The sequence below is a fragment of the Crotalus tigris genome, unplaced genomic scaffold, assembly GCF_016545835.1.
Source record: "Crotalus tigris isolate CLP2741 ecotype Arizona unplaced genomic scaffold, ASM1654583v1 scf7180000017685.4511686, whole genome shotgun sequence".
Lineage (NCBI taxonomy): Eukaryota > Metazoa > Chordata > Lepidosauria > Squamata > Viperidae > Crotalus > Crotalus tigris.
In genome coordinates this window covers 439640-462826 of record NW_024096565.1, presented here as the reverse complement: position 1 = coordinate 462826, position 23187 = coordinate 439640, and the positions used below count along the sequence as shown (strand labels likewise).

Here is a 23187-nt window from a genome sequence, read left to right as displayed (position 1 = left end):
AGAGATCCCGATAGCAATAAACAACTTCATAATTCAGCAAAATCACTAATGGGAAGGATGTTAGAAGCAGTAGTGAGTAACTGAATCTCCCAAACAGTTCCTGTCAGGTCCCCAAATCCTTATTGTCTTCCTTGCATATATACTCTTGTGCTCTTGTTTTGGGGCCTGCCATTCTACTGGGGGAGGGGAAATTATTGCTTTCGCATGGGATAACTTTTGCTTTCTACTTTTCCTCTCCCGCCTCTATCCACTTGAGAAAGGAACGTGTCAACCCGGAGAAGCTGCTGCCCTACGCGGGGAGCCGCAACTAAATTTCATATGGAGGAGTTCCAGGCAGAGATGTGGGCCGAAGATCTCCTATTCTTGAAATCAGATGAAAGCCTCTCCAGGGACCTGGTGAAGAAGATCGAGCCAGATGGTCACTCGGGGTCAGAAAAAAGGAAGGATGGGAAGAAAAAGCCCTGAAAGTCATCTTTACCCGAGGTGGTGGGAAGAAAAAGGCAAAGAAAAAAAAATCCATAACCTGCCCCTCCTGATAAAGATGGGGAAAAGGAATAATTGAAGATGGAAGCTATGATGGAGTATGTGAAAAAAGCCCTTGATGAATTTAAGGTGCAGTTAAAAGAAAGCCCTGAATCGAAGGAAGGGTGAATCGAAGGAAGATAAATCAGAGGTCCGAGAGACAGCAGTGGCTGGATCCCAGGAGGCAGCCCTGCGGCAAGGCCATCCATCTCAAGGAACAAGAGGCAGACCACCCCAACCAGCCGAGGTGAAACTGATTCCAATCGGAATGAAGTTTGATGGAGACCCAAAGCGATTGGGGTATTTCCTGGCACAAGTGTTCACCTATGTGCAAATCTATGGGAGAATACTACCTACTGATGTCAAGAAGGTCCGTGTGGTTACCCTAGCTTTGGAAGGTGGAACAGCTTACTGGATAGTGACCCTGTCCAATTGCAATGCACCCGAATTGAGGAATTTCAACCATTTTATGGCTGCTCTCCGCTGACATTTTGAAGACCGGCTGGCAGACAAGAAAACCCGGGAATGGATAAAAACAGTGAACCAGGGAAGGAGACCAGTTGCTGAATACACTGAAGAATTCAGAGAGTTGTCCAGTCGCCTTCACTGGCCGGAAGACAGTCTGGTAAGCTGTTTCCAGCATGGGCTCAACGAACAGCTATATAAAGTCTGCATAGCTCACGGAGCCCTGGGATGGCTGTATGACTGGTGCCTGCTAGCTGAGGAAGTAAAGATTGATCACTGCAAACACCTACATCACCTGGTGAGACCAAGCTTCAAACCGCAGTCAGAGAAGCAAGGGGAGACCAGACAAGGTTCGCCTGCCCCATCTCGCAGCACCGCCTGCTTCATATGGGACATCGAGCTGCGGACTGGCACAGCGAGAACCTACCAAGAGAGGGGAGACCTCCAAGAGCCTCATCACACCCCAGGGAGACTGCAATGAGGTCCAAAGAAGTCATAGAGCTCCCCTGGGACCATGATCAAGAGGGTTGAGCTCCGACTCCACATATGATGGCCCAGAAGGGACAGAAAATGACTACAAGAATGACCCATTGGTGAGTGGGCCGATCAACCTCATAACTTTATATACCTGGCACTGGGAAGACAGTAAAATTAGCTGCCTTGCTGGACTCAGGGTGTACACGATGCATGATTAGCCCAGAACTAGGGGGGGAAATGGTGATACCACTCAGGAGGCTAAAACCCCCAATTACTTTCTGTCAATTGGACGGCTTTGTTGCAAGTTTTTTTGGGGGGAGATAATGACTGTTTCAAGAGTTCTGCTTTTTTGGGTGGTTAGCTGAGGTGGGTCCTTACAGTTCCATTTAAGATTAGCTATGGCTGTGGAAATTAAGTTGGGACCCATAATTTAATAAGAGAGAAATGTTAGTTATGTCAAAAACCAATAGACACTCAGCTTAAAGGTTGAGAAGCACAGAGCAAAACATTTGTTAAACCATGAAAACGACAGGAGGAAGAAGCACCATAATTAAACCAGAGTGGATATATATATATAAAAATCTTTGTATTGACAGGCAGCAATCAACTTCTTAATCTGCAATCAAGATTCTTATCTAGATGAGCCATGTCCTTTGTTTGTCAGATTTAAGACAAATACAGACTTAGAATATGAAGAAATATAAAGGAAATCCTGCTGTTACCTTGATCCAGTGACTCTTATACCAGATTTCATATGGTACTGAATCTAGTCCTGTTTAGATCAGAGGTAACTGATAGGCCACTGAACATGCTCGTGCTTCCAGTTAGGATTCGGTGGCGTATTCCTAGATATTTCTAATATCGCTTTCTTGCTCTGATGGCTTTCAACAAGCTCTAATTAATGAGGCACTCCTGATTAATTCACAAGGCTGTTAAATCTAATTCATTCCAAGCTGAAACATAAGAGTTCCGACTGGAAAGCTGGATTTTACAGAGAAAACAAATATATGGTTGGGGAAATCAAACCATCAATGATTCTAGGAATCAAATACATATAAGCAACCAGCTTGAACAAACAAAACAGAAAAGTGGTCTCATGGTGAATCAGAAGGTCATAGATCTTTATAAAGACATAGGAAAACAGTCTGTATTGTGAAACCATTACAGCCCTTAATAGATATGTTTTCGTAGCCATGTGCTATTTATGAGCAGTACTATTTTTTATATGAATTGCTTCTTGCAAATGTGCACTTCTCTTCTAACTTCTGGATATTTATTAAAACCAGCAAGGTTCTTTGGGGGTAAATAATATGGTACCCAACTCATGCTTAGAGTTTGGAGAAATGGTTTCTGGGAACTCACTCCATAATGTTGTCTATGAACCTTTGTATCAAGACTCACTTCATTAGTTGTCTAGAACTCAATTACAATTCCTCCTCTTCATCCAAGGAGCCATGATATTGCCATCAGCAAATTTACTGCAATTCCATTCTTTCTGAAAGAGGGTAGTCTTTTTGCAATTATTTACCTGCACCCTTTCCTGTCTCAGCAGAATATGTATAGTCCTTTTGCTCTTTTCATCTTAAAACCAATTTCTCAGGATAGTCTTGTGCAAGGAATGATACCAATTGACTTGGCTGGAATACTTGCATGTAAGTTCTATGAGGCCAGACATAATTAAAAGAGCTACACTTAAAGTTACATATGGATTTGGGAAAAGATATCTAGCTAAATGAAATAAAAAGTGTACTGAATTGTAATATTTTACACAAAATGGTAGAATCTCATAGGTATTTCTTGTGTTGTTCAAAATGCAGTTGCTACTATCCAATGTTGCATTTGCTTTTAATTCATATGCATATCCCATGTTTATATAAATCTACCTGCTTAGGAAGCTGTTTAAAGTATCTAAGGGAGTCTTATTTCATAACAAATTGGGAAGCCCATCAAGTTTCTTTCCCCAATACAGTACATGTGTAACAATGTTGGACAATTTCACATTGAAGGCTAATAGAAAATACTACAGCAGCACTTGCAGGTTCAAAGTAGAAATGTAATAATAAAAGATATAACAAACTCCATCTTACACTTTATACCTTAACAGACCATAACATAACTTGGGAGATAATTTTTCTGTAAGTATTGTGGGTTGCCAGGAAAAACAACAAAACTGCAGATAACATGGGGCAGAAAATGATGTGTCGTACTTTCTTTTTTTAATGATTGTAACAATCTATATAATTACTCTGTTCTAGGGGGAGGGACCTTCCATAACATATTAGTCTGATGAATATGAATCACCATTGTTGCAATCTATATTGGTTTCAGATATAAGGGGAAACAAAACAATGAATTCCTAAAATACTTCATATGCACCAACTAAAAAATGTGGGAGGAAAAAGCACAGAATATTGAACCATAAAACATTAACCATAAATAGGTTTGACTTGCTATATAGTGCAATGAATAGAATAGAATAGAATAGAATAGAATAGAATAGAATAGAATAGAATAGAATAGAATAGAATAGAATAGAATAACAGAGTTGGGAGGGACCTCGGAGGTCTTCTAGTTCAACCCACTGCTCAGACAAGAAAGAGACTGGATAACCATTTCAGACAAATGGTTGTCTAATCTCTTCTTAAAATCTTCCAGTGTTGGAGCATTCATAACTTCTGGAGGCAAGTTGTTCCACTGATTAATTGTTCTGTCAGGAAATTTCCTCAGTTCTAGATTGCTTCTCTCCTTGATTAATTTCCATCCATTGCTTCTTGCCTTGCCCTCAGATTCTTTGGGGAATAGTTTGACTCCCTCTTCTTTGTGGCAACCCCTGAGGTATTCATGTCACCCCTAGTCCTTCTCTTCATTAAATTAGACATACCCAATTCCAAGAACCGTTCTTTATATGTTTTAGCCTCCAGTCCTCTGATCATCTTTGTTACTCTTCTCTGCTCTTCTCAAATAGGTCTTCTGTGTATAATGAACTTGGTTTAATTCTTGTCTAATAAAGAATCTACTCCATCCAAATTGTACAGGTAGTCCTCAACTTATGACCACAACTGAGCTCCAAATTTCTGTTGTTAAGTGAGATAGTTGTAAAGTAAGTTTTGCCCCATTTTACAACCTTTCTTGCCACAGTCATTAAGTGAATTATTGCAGTTGATAAGTTAGTAACCTGATTGTTAAGTGAATCTGGCTTCCCCACTGACTTTGCTTGCGAGGAGGTCACAAAAGAGGAACACGTTAACTTGGGACACAGCAATGGTCATAAATATGTACCAGTTGCCATGCATCTGAATTTTGATCACATGATCCTGGGGATGCTGCAGAGGTCGTAACTTTGAAAAATGATCATAAGTGACATTATTCAGTGTCATTATAACTTTGAATGGTCACTAAGTGAACTGTTGTAAGTCAAGGACTATCTGTATTTGAGAGTCTTTTGTTAATTAAGTTAACAAAGGGTTGAGTATCTGAAGAGCCATACTGAGGTAAATGTGACAATTGACTACTGATAAAATAGGCATTTCCACTATCACTTCAACCTTATTCATTTTGCTATTGTGAATACATAGAGAAAAGGGGAGAAAAAACTAATGGAGACAGGAGGAAACATGTTTCCAAGGTGTCACCTTGGAAGACGACTCAGGAACAAGTTAACTAATAGCTGAATAATTTACACATTTTACTGAAAACTGTGATCTAGACAAAAGGGAAATGGCAAGTATGTTTAATAAAAGTATTGCCAGTGAGTGTATAGATTTGCTGTTAGGCTCTTTACTAGTGTAGTTCTCAAGCTCCTTATGAGCTCTGAAGTACCATTGACTTCAAAGGAGATTTAAGACCCTGTCAGAGTGCCTGCTTCTGGCCTTCAGCTACTTTTCATTGCAAATATTTAGCCTTGTTCAAAAGATGTCTTAATAAATATTAGTTTCATTGCTCTGTAATGCTATGTACTGCGCATTTTAAAAGGTGGATAATAAAAAATGTTGAGTCGGACAGAACTGTTCATTCAAGACATTTTTAGTCTATTATTAATATGGGGAGACCACAAGATGGACAGCAAACAAATTTGATAAATTAATAAAAATACATATTTTAAAATGAATCCCAATAGATTCCTAAACCATTTTAACCAATTTTCCTTAAACTGGGAGAACAAGGTTCTATCCCCCCCCAAAAAAAACCTGTCTTTAATAATATTTCCATATTTGATGGCTATCCTGGAAATAGCAGGCATACGATCAAGTTCAAGTTGCAATATACTTACACAAAAGATCAGGAAAGAGATTTGGAAATGACCCTTTTTACTGAGGGCAGCCTGTATTGAGCATCTGTCTTTTTAGAAAGGAAAAAAAAATAGATAAAGACAAGAAATTAATCAGTTGAGAGAAATGGAAGTTTGAAAAGAAGCCAGGGCAGGTATTCCCTGACCCATTATGTAAAGCATGTCCCTGTTTATAGATCACCAGCAAGTCTTTTTTTGGATAAATGATCTTCTTGGTATCCTTTAAATGCATGCAAATTCTTCTGAAGGCCAATCTAAAATATAATTACTCTCAATAGAAAAAGGCAATGATGAGAAAAGTCTATCAAGGTTTCATTGCCTCAGAAACAGTTCAAACTTTTTGGAGCTTATCTGGTCTATGATATACAGTTTTTCAAGTTTGGAACGAAAAGCAACATTAAGGGAAAGATTTACAACTTTGTCATAAGGTATTCTGCCTTTCAATATCAAGTTGCTGAAAACCAGAGCAGTGTGCGTGCTGAATCTTACAGCCATATTCATATTGCATTTTTTTTAATGGCTGTGAGCAAAGGTGTGTTTTGTGAGTGATAGGCAAATTAACATTGCTGGCCTATCTGAGAAAGGACATTGAGTAAATATCCCAGAACTTGATAAAAATGCTTGAAACCAGAAGCTAACCCTTATGAAGGACAACTAAGGGAACTGGTTACATTTCACATTTGAAAAGAGAAGGAAAATAAAACTCTTATCAGCCATCTGACAAAGTGTTACAGCATATAGTAATCCACAATTTCTTCATTGTCCAATGGTATAAACTTACAGGAAGATACTGAACATTGGCTAAAAACTGGGAAAAAGAGAAATGTGATAACGAAAGCAATTATCCAGCTGGAGATAAGCTGAAGTCCTTAATTGAGATTTCTGCACTGAACTAGAAATTGAACCCAGCGGCCTAAATATGCCTGGAATACCCCTTTCCAAGCCTATTCAATGAAAATAATCAGCAAGAAGAAGGGGTGGAATCAAGATTAATACTGACTGATATAAGTAGGTTTGGCACCCCTATTTCTTATCCCACTTTGCCTTTGTTCTGATTCACTCCTTACCTGGATGCTTTTTAGTAGCTGAAGGAGAATGTGAAATGTATCTTATGTCACATGTCAAACTTGATTTAATTCTGTACTGGGAGTCCAGAGTACCACTTATTTTTCAGGCCTAGCTTCAGAAAAATAGGTACTTATCATCTAACAAAACCTTTACTAAGTACCAAATCATCAAAAAGTTAGGAACCAGCAACTTCAGTGAAGATTTTATGTTATCATCTTGTAATACACATTTTCTCTTAGTATGATTTTCTTGACATTTATGAAAATGCACTGCATTTGAAAATCTACTCAGAAGAACTATTACATGCAAATAAATTATAGCCTAGGGTTGAAAAATTCCATCTGTTTCACATAAAGAGACACATTTTAAGTACATAGTTATTATATCTTTTTAAAAAAACTATTAGGCTTATCCTCCCTGTTTAAACAAAACAAAATATAACAAAATTATTGTTCTTCCTGATAGCTTCTACAAAGCATATTACTTTTAAAAGTTGGTCAAATGACAAATATCTAAGTTTTCAGTATTAAAAGACTTTTAATGTGGTAAGAGGAAAAAAAGGAAAAGAAAGAACACTAATTTCTGTTCCTAATAGTAGGGTTTAACTGATGTCTGTTGCAAAATTTATTTAGGTAGGCTTATCTGTCTCTAAATCTTGATGGCTTTTCCAGGGACATATATAAAAATCAATAGAGAATGAATACATTGATATCACTGTGTTTAAAAGAAACCATCTGTTTTCACCTTGTACCAAGAAACTGAAAAGTTGCAGCTCTCTGAACCCTGATTACTTTTACAGATTATTTTATAGCCTCTAGACCTGGCTATAAATAAGACATCAAGACAAATGGCATGCAAGATTTGCTAAAATAACCTGTTTTTTTTTTTTTAGCAATTTCAAACTTTCCTAGCAATCTCAAACAAATGATGTACATTTGAAAATTATGTCCCATTGAATTTAGCAGTGTTTGCTACTCAAGTTCTGAAAAAAATTGAAACATATAGCGTAACAAATGCAAAACATGCAACTATTTGGGCGAAGTCTAGGCATAAGCATTTTTATTTTTATTTTCCATGGAGGAAATGAATTAATGCTTAACCATGAAATTATCTTCATGCTCTCAATCAAGTTTCACAAGAATACATTTGTTCTATTTAATCAGTCAGCATATCCCACACCCTTTCTGCCTAAAGGTAATTAGCAAAAAAAAAAAAAGGAAGAAAAGCTGAAGGCAACAAAGATAACATAAAGAAAAGAAGGAAAACCGCACACCAAATTCTATCATATACTTGTGCAATTTGATGAACATTTGACCCACAGATATTGTTGAATTCCAAGACATCAGTCAGCCTGATACAAGTCACAAGTTTCTCATCTGACCCCTATATTAAAATGAAACAGTTCTACACATGTTTAATTCTAAAACTTCAGAGAAATAATAACTATTCGTACTCCTGATTTTCTTATTTCCCAAGTTATTGACAGGACATTCTGATGTTTGGGTTTGTACTAGATTCATTAAAAGATTTTTTTCCTGAACCAGTGTGGGCTTAAACTGAACACTTAGATACCATCCAAAAGGAGGAAGTGCATCACCCAGAAATGAGTTCAGAGATATACAAGAAAAGGCTCTTTGTACAATAATTTGTAGGCTGAAGGGCAAATGTAAGTAATTATAATGATATAATTTAGGTAGAAGTGAAATAAATATTGTTGTAATTGAAAAGATGGCGAGAAACTAGCTATGATTCTGTTTTCTCTGCAATCCCAATAGCTCATGGACAATATAAAGTTCCAGGGTCTCTCCTTTTATGGTTATTTTTCTTCAAACTGAAACCAGAACAAAAACATCAAATGAACATGATCTGAAATTTTGAAATTTTCACTGACATATTTATGAAATCATAACAATATGCACATGGTGTGTTATTATTTTCCAGGTTGTATTTTTCTTTTTTAATTGGTAGTCTGATAGCCTCAGCCAAATACCAACCAGACTAAGCCTTGATTTTCATCATCATCACATCATCACATTGAAGAATATTCTTTTTTTAAAAAAAGATCATTATTTTGGTTCACTGCAGTACTTTCATTCCCTAGGGTGAATATTGATGAATGTAGTAAGAAGACTCATTTGAAGTCAATTAATATAAACTTTTTTCAAAAATTTCTATGATTTCTTCAGATACATTTCTCAAAGCAATGGAAGATATACTTTAAAAAAATTGAGCAATATTTTTAAGCAACTCTACCTTAAAACCGGAACTAATTTAATGTAGTAGTTAACTTAAAGTCTTGGGAAACCTTTTTTTATACACCACAAATTCTCTATTATTATTTGTATAAAATTGAAAACATTGCCCAGATTTAACATAACCCCCCCCCCCAACCATAAAGCTCACTAGGTGATTTTATCCCAGTCATGGTCTGTCTTAGCTCAATGCTGTTGTGCAAATAAAATGAAGAGTCCCATTTTGCTTCCAATATGCAGATGATCCATTGCCCAACCAATCTGATGGATCAAGCCAATGTTTTGTACAGTGGCTAACCGACTACCTCAAGGAGCAGTAGGGTAAGACATGCTACCCAAAAGCAACAAAGCTTTCAATGGTTTTTAAGAGGCACTGTACAATAGGTGATGCCACACTTGGAATACTGCATTCAGTTTTGGTCACCACGATGTAAAAAAGATGTTGAGACTCTAGGAAGAGTACAGAGAAGAGCAACAAAGATGATCAGGGGACTGGAGGCTAAAACATATAAGGAATGGTTGCTGGAATTGGGTATGTCTAATCTAATGAAGAGAAGGACGGGGGGGGTGACATGATAGCAGTGTTCAAATATCTCAGGGGCTGCAACAAAGAAGAGGGAATCAAGCTATTCTCCAAAGCACCTGAAGGCAAAAAAAGAAGCAATGAAACTAATCAAGAAGATATTGGAACCAAGAAGAAATTTCCTGACAGTTAGAACAATTAATCAGTTGAACAACCTGCTTCCAGAAGCTGTGAATGCTCCAACCCTGGAAGTTGTTTAAGAAGAGACTGGACAGCCATTTGTCTGAAATGGTATAAGGTTTCCTACCTGAGCAGGGGGTTGGACTAGATGACTTCCAAGGTCCATTCCAACTTTTTGATGATGATGATGATGATGCAATCATAAATACAAGAAGCTATTGATAACTGCTGTCCATGAATCAATCTGGCTTTCAAAATCAACTACAGTATTTACTCCCATAAAATTTAAAGGCAATTTATTCCATATTTCCAAGATTCAGATTTTTAAAACATAAATTTCCTATTTAAAATATTTTTGGTAGGGCTCATTTTTGTATATAACTTTTGAGAAAATACATTCTATAAATTATTTTCTCAAAATGAAGGCCAGGGATTTATTGTGAAGATAATGAATGCAGAGTAGACTGTCTAAACGTTCCATCTGTGTTGCACTTAAGCTGAGGCTGGAAGACTTTGCAGATTTTTTTCCATTGATACAGAGGAAAGATTTCTTTCACACACCTAAATCCACTCTATCTTCCAATTCAACAGAATACCATGTATTTGCAACCCCATGCTATTCCTTTATGGCAGGCTTTCAATAGGTTAAAATTAAAACAGAAAAACTGAAATAGTTTCTGACTATTGAGATGAATGCATAGTTTACACTGAATTAAGACAGCTTCAGGAAAAAAAAAGCAAATCTGTTGTAGCTTTAATAAATATCAATGTGATAATGATTTGACATGCCAAAGCATCACATTCTGGGATTTGATATAGTGTGTAAAGGGGAAAAAAATCCATAAGGCAACTGTTAAAGAAATATAATCGCAGATTCTATTTTTACATCATGATTAGCATCATAGTTAATTTACAACGATTGGAGATTTTAGTTTAATAATTATGCATTTCATTAACTACAATAAAACTCCAGCCAAAATGTCTAATGATCAGGGATGCTGAGAACTATAGTCCCAAACTTCTGGAAACCCAAGGCTGAGCTACACATGTATTTGATTCTGGAACCTGACCTTGAGAAGAGATATAGTGCTGAAGAAGCAAGGAAACAGCAGGACTAAGATAAAAAAGTTAGCAAAAGCAGAGATAGGACACATAGAAGGGTGGCATGCATTTACAAGTAGTCCTCAGCTTAAAACCATTTCTTTAGTGGCCATTCAAAGCTACAACAGCGCTGAAAAAAGTGACTTATAGCCACATAGCATCCCCATAATCTGATGATCAAAATTTGGGCACTTGGCAAACAGCAAGTATTTATGATGGTTGCAACATCCTGGGATTCTGAGATTGTCATTTGCAAGCTTCCTAGGGAATTTCTGACAAGCAAAGTCAATGGGGGAAGCCAGTTTCATCTAACCACCGCATGATTCACTTAACTGTAGTGATTTGCTTAACAACCATGGCAAAAAAGGTCATAAAATGGGGTGTCACTCACTTAATAAATATCTTGCTTAGCAACGGAAAATTTGACCTCAATTGTGGTTCTAAGAACTACCTGTATGTGTGCATGTGTAGATACATACATATACACACATACATACAGTATATATAGGTTTTGTACTGATATTTTAATATTATTTATTTTAATGAAATTAATTATCAGTATTGTGTAATCTATCCTGAAACTTCCAGGCTATAGAAAGATAAAGATTAATATCAATATATATTTAAAGCTGCATATTTGCAATAACTATTTAATATTTCACCAACTTTTACCAAAACCAGAACATACTTGCCATTTGGTTTTCAATTATTCTCTAGCAAAATACCATACAACTAAAACCATCTTTATAAATACAGACTGGAGACCATGCATTGCTGCCAAATACACATATGCTCCATCTCTACTTCACATTACTCATTTTAGTCTTAAATGGCTCAGCCAAGATACTTGAATCTGACCTCAAAATCTCTCTCCATTCAACAGGACCCAATTTCATAGCTTTCATAATCTTGTTTTCCCCCTTCTTGTATGGCAGGAGGAGCTGAATTTTGCTTGAAATCCATAATCAGAGTTTGCTCTCCCAGGCTGCTATAGTTCTCATTAGTGCTATTTTACAGCCCTTTGACTATTAAGTGTTAATAGAAAGAAAAAGATAGCATGTGTGGATATGAAAGGGGAAGGAAGGTTACTGAATAAGCTAATCAGGATGCCTGAACAGGTGGCTTGAAGATCGCTTACTCCTCCGTTTCCTGTCAAGTCCCTTTCAGCCTTGGCATACTCTGAGTATCAGAGCTTCAGAGTACAGCTTAACATAATGTGATGTCGCATCATGCAAATGTTATAACAACGATCATCTATGGCATTTGTCTCCCAAATGGTGCTTTGAATATGTATTTGGAAGAAGAATCCTGTTCTGATTAAGAGTGTTCTCAAGATGCCAAATAACATTTGCAAATGACTTTATTCTCTTTGGCAGTGTAGTTCAAGGAAACAGCCTACAATAATATAAAAGGGTTTTTCATCTGCCACCAATCATTCATTATTCCTATCTCAATTTATTTCTATGGAATCAAAGTTCCTACAAAAGACAGTTAAAGAGCAGTGAAGTACTTTTGTCCCTATCAGCCCAGTACATTCCCTGTCACCTCTACTTTTTTAAGGTAAGTAGGGAGAATTTTTATCTATAACTTCTTTTCTAGTGGTACATTCAACAACTGTATCCTGACTAAGAGTAAACAGAGAAGGACATATTTTGTATGAGGCAAAAAAAATGGACTATATTTTCAAGTTAGATGCTGATTAAAGTCAGATAACCATTGGGGAGTGAATATAAAAACCTTGTCTGTTCTTTGAGAAAGACTCACGATCCCTGGAAGTTTGCTTCTGAGCATTCTTGCAGCACATTTATTCCCACTATAGTGCTTCACTGACATCACCATAAATCAGGAAACATGCTTGGGAGATTTCCAGATATGAGCACATTGTAATGTGCTGCAACTGCTACGAACATTGTCCACAGAGGAACTTGTAACTATAAGAACTATTTCATTTTTTTCCCCCCTATTTGAGGTTACCTCAGTATTGTGAAAGTCTACAATCAATGAAGAGAATTCTTGAAAGTATAAGGGCAGGTTTAGGTAATAATTTTAAAATAAGACTTAACATTGATATTTCCCAAAGGCATTCTTAAATTGAAACTCTGTTCATTTGCTAAAAATTCTCAGTAAATCCCCTACATTCCCAATTTAGATCTAGGATTCCTAAGGAGATAATTGTGCAGTCATTAAAAATGAGTTAATCATGTAATGCACAGATAACCTATACTGTTCACATTCTCCTCCTAGCCTAGCAGTTTAGTTATCTCATTACTTCCTCTGTAAAATCTGTACTTTCTGAAATAATGTTCTTAAATGAAGATGAAATGAACATACATGTTTGCTTCCAATCACTCTATTGAGTTCATATTAGAAACCTGAAATCTCTCCACTAAACAGATTAAGCCTAACAGTGGTCAATTATGTATATTTTCTTTAGTGCACATATTTCTTCTGCTTTTCCCTCTAGTATACATAGGTTTATGCAAGGCACGAGGGGAAATCAGATAACTGAATTACATAATTCCAAAGAGTAAAAATTCTGAAGGATAATTAAATTTTCCTTCGTGTATCATTGAGGAAAGTACAAATTAGATGGGTTTCCATTAAAAGCATTTTCTCCCATAGGCTATAATGAACTACCTCTCACATTACTAAATGTACTCATGAAAGAACCTGTGAGACCCAAGTTAACTTATTATGACCTTGTTTTACAAAAAATGAAACAAAAGTCCTAATGGATAACACATAAATGGGCCATCAACACATTAATGAAGCCAGATAGAATCTACTGCCCAGTCAGGCGCTGATCCAGGCCACAAACAGCAAGCAGACAAAATGGACCAATCAAAATAAAGACAACACCAATTCCAGCAATCATTTAACTGACACTTCCGAGACAGCCTCCAGCCATTAACCAATTCCCCCAAGTTCAAATGTTACATAGAGCACAAATACTGAAAGACAATCCCCACTTCAGAACCACTGAGCTAAGAAGCCTCATGGGAAGCAGGGCAACATGCCGGCAAAAAAACACAACCCTAATCAATACTTAGTACTCAACTGCTGAAGCCCAGAGAACCTGATGGTTAAATATGTACAAAAATCCTACTGCAATTACAGATAGTCCTCAACGTACGACCACAGTTGAGCCCAAAATTTATTGCTGCTAAGTAAAACATTTGTTAAGTGAGTCTTACCCCATTTTATGACTTTCCTTGCCTCTGTTGTTAAATGAATTGTTGCAATTGTTCAGTTAATAACATGGTTGTTAAGTGAATCTGGTTTCCTCATTGACTTTGCTTGTCAGAAGGTCGCAAAAGTTGATCACATGAGCCCAGGACATTGCAACTGTCATAAATATGAACCAGTTGCCAAGCATTTGAATTTTGATCATGCGACCATCATGTGTACTGCAACAGTCATAAGTGTGAAAAATGATCATGTCACCTTTTTTCAGTGCCGTTGAACCTTGAACAGTCATTAAATGAACTGTTGTAAATCGAGGACTATGTGTACTGCGCTTGGAATACACTTGGGGGCAATTTGACCTTCAGAGACAACAGAGATTCAAACCAGGGTCCACCAATCTTTCATTTTGTCTGTTCAGAGACACACCATCCAAAACTCATTGTTTACGTCTGTCTGTGATAGAGTAGAAATGAAAACTCTTAATAGAATAGATAATTGTAGTATGCTGCAACACAATGTAAAATTATGAAAGGATGGAAAGGTGGCTATACAAGCATTTGGCTTATATTGCAGGCTTAAGGATCAAAGGGCCTGCGTGTACAAGAATGATTTAGAAGAATGAGAAATAGAAAACTGAAATATATCAGATTGATTCTGTGCACAAAAAGTAGAAATACCGTATTTCCTATCAGTAATCTAGTCATTTTGCTTTACCTCTTCACATCACTACCCAAAACAGTCCTGAGCTAAATGATTCAGAAAAATGAAAGATAACATAATCTCTGCCCAGAAATGTCTTCTTACTTTAGTTTTTTTCAGATAGCTATTTCCTTTCCCTCTCATTTCTCTACTCAGATAGGAAATCAGCTCTCTCTCGCTTACTGAACTCATTCTATTGACCTGCACTGCCAGCCTAGTGTTGAAAAATGCCTTGCCATACCAAATAGGGGATGTCTCATATGTGCACATTGCCAAGGGTCATCTTAATTCAACATTTGCTTCTTAAGGAACAGCCAATTGTCTCACAAAGCAGTAAATGTGGAGATATGACTTCCCCTTCTATTGCTCTCCTGTAGCTGGTACTTTGAGGTCTTTGCCCCCAACCTGGAGATAAATTTGCTGGCAGACCTTTCTTCCATAAATTTATCTGAGTCCCATTTCAAACCATTCAAGTTAGTAGTCATGTTATGCCCGCCCTGCCAGTAAACTTTAACTCCTTGCCTAGCTAAATAAGAGGCCCTTAAGAAGAAAATTCTTAAGTGAATTCTCGGTAAACTAAAGCTGATTGTTCAATCTATCTTTGGTGTAAAGTTCAAGTTCAAGGCAGCTTGCTTAGAGGGCTGCAGAGACACAGTGTAAGAACAGTATCATTAGACTACATATCCAAATGATAATTCACACCATACAACATGGTCTATGACAAACAATTGTAGGTTGCGTTGAATGACCCTCTCACTTTTTATGATGGTTTGTTCTCTCTCAAAGTAATAGGAGTATATTAATTATCTGTAGAGATAATCTGCTAATAAATTGTAAGTACTTTCATGGAGGTGGCCAATTAGCATCCCACTAATGCTTCCATTTGTTGAAGAAGACTCATGAGAATACCATGGACAGCCCAAAACATCAACAAACAAAACCAAATGAACAAACAGTTTATTGAACAATCCAGAGTTCTCCACCAAAACACAAATAGCCAGGCTCAAATTATCCTACTTCAGATGTATTATGTGAAGAGCCAGCTCTCAGGAGAATGTTCTAATGCTAAGAAAGGTGAAAGAAAAGGGAAGGAGGGGAAAACCCTAAATGCACAGGCATTTAGTTACAGAAGCTATAGATACCGTAAATGCCGGCGTATAAGACGACTTCCGCGAGCGCTGAAATCAGTGCCAAAGAGGGGGTCGTCTTATACGCCGAGTCGTCTTATACGCCGGAAATACTGGTAGTTTCCGGCGTATAAGACGACGTTCTAGGAATGCGGCCCAGCTATAAAGACGGGGGTCGTCTTATACGCCGGGTTGCCTAATACGGCGGCATATACGGTACATTGTTGAAGCAGGGTTAGAGATAGATAATTATGGAGAAAATCTAACTACGTGGTTGCTTCAAGTTAAAAATAACTTTTTGATGGCACATAATCAATCTATCAATGCTGTCATTAGATTTCTGGAAAAAACAGTTATGTCATGACATATTCTAGATGAGTTGGATTTTAACTCATTGACTAGGGTAGGGGTAGGCAACCTTGGCTCTTTTATGACTCGTGGACTTCAACTCCCAGAATTCCTGAGCCAGCATGGCTCAGCATGGAAACCTCTCCCTTTCCCCTCAGCATGGCTGGCTCAGGAATTCTGGGAGTTGAAGTCCACGAGTCATAAAAGAGCCAAGGTTGCCTACCCCTGGACTAGGGATTATCACTGATGAATCTAGAGATATCTAGATGGCAACAGTTTATGGAAGACTGACCTGTCATTTCCTGAGGCATGAGAACAGTTATTGACAATTGAGTGGAACTTGCTTTTGAGAAGATATGTGCTTCTTCTTGATAAGGAAAATTAGAGAAATACACATACATTCTGAGACTTCATAGCACTTAAAAGAGGAGGATTCCTTACCGATACTGTCATAGATACAAGCTCTTTTGTGTTTCTCCGTCCTTAAATGGATACATTCTAAAAACAGGCAATTATTCTAGTAACAGTGCCTGAAGTATTCAGAGTATTATCCCCTGTGAATTTGTATTATTTTAAATAAAGAACAGCTTTGGAGAAAACCAGAAATAAATCAAAATTTGACATTAAGGTGAACAGCCATGGGTGCATATAAAAATCTGAACATTCCAATAGCTCTGTGACTTTTTTGTCCTTGGGAATTTAGGAAGCTAAAATTCTGGCGGTGCAAAGAACAAGAGATAAATGATACGTTTTTTTCTCTTTTAAAACCCCAATGTCCTTCATCCTTGGCATTAGCTCTGCCCCTTGCTAAAGTCCTTAGATTAATGGAAACTGAACACAGCCGGTGCATCTCCTCTCTAAACACAGCGCAAATATTTTTTGTTAGTGAAAACAAAAGCAAAGTGTTTTCTCAGAAAGGTGAGTTTTAGTTAATTATGAAACCATCAACACGGATAATCAATGTTTTAAAACAAATTGATTAAGTTCGGGAGTACTATGGTGTTTATAGCCTTTCAAAAGAGCTCTACCTCCAAACAGATTGAACAGTACAAATGCCTTAAATAAAATTGTAAAACAGCATTTCCCAACATGGATCCGTTCAGATGTGTGTGCTGGCTGAGAAATTTAAGGATTTGTAGAGTACCAGAATAGAGAAGATAGACCAGGCATGTCAAACCGCCGGCCTGCAGGCCAGATGCATCATACTGAAACCGTGCCCACCCCATTGCCAGCAATGGGGGGAAAGTTGCGATACGTCGCACGATACGTCGTGAATTTGACATGCCTGAGATAGACTTATAGAATATAAAATCAAAGAATCATAGAATGGAAACCCTGGAGAGCATGTAGCAATAGCAATAGCAATAGCGCTTAGACTTATATACCACTTCACAGTGCTTTACAGCACTCTCTAATGCTTTATAATCTGGGTCCTCAACAATCTGGGTCTTCATTTTACTGACCTTTGAAGGATGGAAGGCTGAGTCAGCCTTGAGCCAGTCAAGATCAAACTCCTGGCAAAATTAGCTACCACAACTCATGAGTCCAAATCCAAACCTTCTACCACAACCTCTCGCAGGTAACTAGTCTGAGAAATTCCAAGTCGCTATCCTTAAGTAACCCTGGAAGGAAAATTTAACAGCAGAAAACTCAAAGTAGCACAGCATAAGTATAGAGCTACCCATCAGATCAGGAGTGGTGATGACCGAAGGAAGAATAACAATGTGCAGGACCTAATAATGGTAGGAAAAAAAAAACTGGAATCATCATGAACAGGGCAAGTTGTCCTCCATATTTATTTTAAGATAATACTCAACATAAGAATGCCAATATTAGTGGAACATTTGTGTCACAAGTTTTTCCACTGTTACTTTTAGGAAAGCTTTTGAAGGTATAAGAAGAGGTATAAATTTTGTGGGCAAATGGCTGTTCAGGGATAATGCATTCATTGGAAACATGTCATGGAGAGTAAGGACATCCCTTTTTGCCATAGTACAGGGGAGCGTGCCAGAACACAACTACATGAACATGAGCAGAGAAACATATTTCACATTAATGTCTGGAACTCACGTGAATCTGATCTTTACCTCTTCCATCTTTCAGCTCTCCGTCAGTGCTTAGGAAACCTCAGGATTAAACAGCCATCTGATTCTCAGCTTAATGAGTAAACAGTCTTACAGAATTAATTTATTACAGAAATTAAAGCCTTTCAATTTGTATAGTAATTGTCTTGGCCAAATTTGTCAAGGAAGTTTCCACTGTAATTTTAATCTGGGAACAAAGGTTTCTGTTTTGAACACTCTGCTTAAGAAGTGTTTCTGCAATATTTTCAACAGATCATTTGCTGAATCATAAAATTAATCACTCCAGTCAAGTACTTTTCACACAGGCTGACGCTGACAAATGGAAATTGTTCATACACTCAGAAACAGGAGAGAGAGTGAATGAGCGCCAATTTTTAACTGTCTCAGGATTCTTGGCAAAGTGTGTTGCTATGTAACAGACATATTAATTACCAAAAGACAGGTAAAGGATCTTGCTGCATAAAACTTTTGGTAAAGGACATTATAGGACACTTTAAATGTATGTGGGTTTTTTTTACATATTTATACTGAAATCTTCAACACCACAGGAATTCCTAGAGAGGTTAACAAATCAATTTAATGAATTTAAATACTGTATCAACAATGTTTTTGTTTATTATAGCAATAGCACTTAGACTTATATACTGCTTCCCTGTGTTTTAGAGCTCTCTCTAAGTGGTTTAAAGAGTCAGCATATTACCCCCAACAATATGGGTCCTCACTTTACCGAAGGATGGACGGAAGGATGGAAGGCTGAGTCAACCTTGAGCTGGTGAGACTCGAACTGTTGAACTGCTGGCAGTCAGCAGAATTAGCCTGCAGTACTGCATTCTAACCACTCTTCCACTATGGCTCTCATACACTAAAGTACATTAAGGGGCAAAAAAGAGAGAGAGATGAGGCTAAAACATATGAAGAATGGTTGCAGGAATTGGATTCGTCTAATCTAATGAAAAGAAGGACTGGGGAGGGTGATATGATTGCAGCATTCCAATATTTGAGGGCTGCCACAAAGAAGACGGGATCAACCTATTTTCCAAAGCACCAGAAGATAGGACAAGAAGCAAAGGATGCAAACTAATCAAGGAGAGAAGCGACCTGAACTAAGGAGAAATGTCCTGACAGTGAGAACAATTAACCAGTGGAACGGATTGCTTCCAGTACTTGTGAGTACTCTATCACTGGAGGTTTTTAAGAAGCGATTGTCCAGAATGGTATAGGGTCTCCTGCTTGTGCAGGGGGTTGGACTAGAAGAACTCCAAGGTCCCTTCCAACTCTGTTATTCTGTGTTTCTGTTACAGCCATAATACAGCCCATCCATTACGACCCTTACTTAATGACCCCCATCTCTGATCTATCCAATGAATCATTAAACAAACACATGAATTATTAAGAAGAGCACAGGGTGCCTCAGAGGAGAGGGAAGCCCTTGGTGGCTTAATGCATGCCCAGGCCACCTGCACTTGCCTCACAAAGCCTCTGCCACCCGCCCCAAAGCTTCCTGCCCTGGGGTCCCCAGAAACCTTTTCCTATTCCCACCAGATCCGCCCTGGGATTAGGCCTGATTCCTACCCCGCTAGGCCAAAGAACCTCAATTACCTTTTAAAGAACTCTGAAGCCTTCCAGAGAACTGGAATGGATTTGCTTCATCACGTGATTGCATGGCACGATTCCAGAAGTGATTGCTATTTTGTCCCACCTACAAAATGAGGGACCAGGTTCAAATTGGCATCTCATGGCCACAAGACGAAGTGCTTCATTTTGCTGATTTAACAAGATCTTTCACAGAAGATGCCGTATTCAGAAGCTTCTGCCGTGCTATATAGACCTTGTTAAGGTAGCAAGGTAAAGCAGTTGCCTGCCGGCTGCCAGTTTATCCCTAACCACAAGTGGGTGGGACAAAATGGGGGCTGCTTCCAAGGTAAGTACACTGAATGATAGGTGTGTGGGGAAAGGCCCATGTGTTACAGGATGGGATTGGGGGAGAGAGGCAGAGGGGTACTATAGCATCCCTGTGGTTGGTTGTAAGGACGAATAACCCCAGGCCACTGCAGCCATCATAACTTTGAAACAGGGACATTTGCAATTTTGGGGCATCTGTATAACTTTGAACATTTGTTAAGTGTCCTGTCATATCTCGAGGATTATCTATAATACTTTGTCAAATCTGTTCTCCAATTTCATAGAATCCCATGGCCATATTGGTCTTCAATTCTTCCTTAATTCTCTTCCAATTTACAAAACATCTTTTTTCCCTCTTCACTAGAATTGTTTGCAATTTTGCTTTTAGTAATATCTTTTTTTATTGCACCAGCTGTACTGGCATGCCTAGTATATTTCTAAGCGCAATTTAGAGTACCAGTTTTAACCTTTAAACATTAATGGTTTGGAACCAAATTACGTGAAGAACTGGCTTTACCTACACCAACCTGTCTGCCCTTAAAGAGCAGCAGCAGAGCCTTCTTGCCTTCTCAATGCTGGAAAGAATCAGATTCTGTTCTGAAGAAGATAATCTACTAAGAAAACCTTGCTGTCCCCCATCACTGAGGATGTTGATCATTGTCATGATGATGATAATGATGATGATGATGATGATGATCCTTCCCTTTCCTTTTTTATGGCTTTCAATGGCATCCTTTTTTTTTAAGACACTGAGGTGGGATCTTTGCTTGATTGTCAGTTACATTTATCAATTTTAATATTAATGCTTAATAAATAAATGAATTTGTAGCTGTAAGATTGGGCTCAGTAACTTGACTTGGGAGGGTCTGCATTCTAAAACAGAGTTGAAATTTTGCATGGAGTTTAAAATATTCAAAAAGAAGTGATTATTCAAGGGTCAAAACCCCATGCATAGAGTGGATATTCTTATGCAGATACAGTCTCTCATGCCTTCAAAGAGCCAAAAAATATACTCCTCCTTTACTATTCACCTGATTTACTCCAGAACGATGACTGCTATACCAGCAAAGCTACAGTCACTTGCAAATACAGTATAGTATTGGCAGAGTCTCCCTGACCCCAAAGCGATTTTAGTATTTCATAAAAAAAGAGAAAAACATGATTTTAATTTGCAAGATAAAAGAAACAACTCAGATGCTCTGCCATGCATAAAATATTTTCACTGGCCGTTGCTAGAAAAGGCTGTTTAATTATCAGAGCAGAAAGAAGAATGCATCTGGCAATCAAGTTTTCACAAGTCTATTCATGCTTTTAGTACTGTATTTCAGCAAGACCTGTCATAAGGCAGTATGGGTGAGAATGGTATCTGGTGTGATAACTATTGATATGGTATTTGTACATGTGCTACTAAGCCTAGTGGAAAGATCTGACCCAGCAATGTAAAACAACTTTCTGGAAAAAAGAGCTTCTTAAAAAGCAAATTGTTAACTATGAACATTTGGCTTTATTATTGCTCCAAATTAGCTACCTACCTAATTTGGCAATGATTTCAGGGGACTAACAAAATCATTTCACAATTGACCACTGTCCTGGAAATGGGACTGCATTTGGATCTTAGGGGTTTCAGGCAGAACACAGGAAATGCACCTTTTTCCTTAAAGTTTCCTTTTCCCTATAATGCTGTAGGGAATGCTATATTTCTTAAACAAGCTTCTGATTTATCAGATATCAAAGAACCCTTTATGCATTTTGATAAATAGTTCATGAAAATACTCAAATGGTACCTCAATTAAAAAATATTGAACTTATTTCCTCTGAAATGGAATCATTAGCTTCATGGCATCAACAATAGCTTAAGGCTCACTGCTTTTTAAAACAGTCTTCCAGGCTGCTGGCTTTCTAGACCTCAAAAACTCTTCAAACATGGAGGCTAATCAGACCCTGGTGCTAGAGCTTTTCATGTGTCCATCCCCCTTTGCTTTATCAACTCCATTATTACTTCTAAAGGCAGATCGAGTGCTCTTTTTTCCCTTCTCTCTCTCCTTCATCCACACATACGTATATACACACATACACAGAATATTTGAAAGAAGCTACCAACTGCAATCAAAGTTGATATGACCTGTCAACCAGTGAATATCTCTCACATTGGTAGATTATCCTGTTTTCATATATTGACAGATACACAGGCTATGAGAACCTATAAACCTATCGTCCAATCATTTTTCAATACCACAAAAATTAATTTAATAAATAAAATGTTTCATTTATATTTCACCTTTCTTCTCTGAAGCTTAAGCCAGGTTTCAACATTCTACCCTCGTTTCTAACTGTACATCTAAGCCACCCTATGGAGATGTACAGAAAATGATTGGTCTAAAGTCAATGTGTAGGCTTGATGGCTGAGTAGATATTTGTAACAAGATAACATAATCCATTATCCACATCAAGGAACAGTTTCTCACATATCACATATTTTAAAAATGTCCCCATTACGGACATTGACTTATAAAGAATCAATAATGTTATCTAGTGCAATCCTGGCTACATCAACCTTGCTCATCCTAACCCTGTCCAGGTATATTGAGATTTCAGTTCTCAGGATTCCATTCTGTTTTGGGTGCTGGCTTATGTTAAGGAAGAATGGTCTAGCCAGACTATTTATTTATTTATTTATTTATTTTATGAGACTTATATACCGCTTTAAGTGCAGCACTCTCTAAGCGGTGTACACCAGTAAGCAATGTATGTATGTATGTATATATATATATATATATATATATATATATATATATATATATATTTACATTGCCCCCAACAATCTGGGTCCTCAGACTAGGAGTAATTTAGTGATGTATTTTTTTTACCAGCCGTATATGAAAATATAGGATACATATAATAAAGATAAAAAAATATGTGGGCTAACAACCAGAAGATTAAAAGTTCTAGTCCTTCCTTAAGCATA

General features: G+C 37.6%; 1 protein-coding gene across 3 annotated transcripts in view; it reads right to left on the bottom strand.

The window, feature by feature from the left end:
• Positions 1 to 23187, bottom strand: part of GPC6 (glypican 6) — an 818259-nt gene that overhangs the window by 752500 nt on the left and 42572 nt on the right. Inside the window, exon 1 of one of the 3 annotated variants that reach the window (XM_039337644.1) lies at positions 11735 to 11833. The exons of the other annotated variants lie outside the window; for them this stretch is intronic. The gene's annotated coding sequence lies outside the window, so the exon portion shown is untranslated. Of the gene's footprint in view, positions 1 to 11734; positions 11834 to 23187 lie in introns of those variants that run through there. 3 annotated transcript variants of the gene reach the window in all.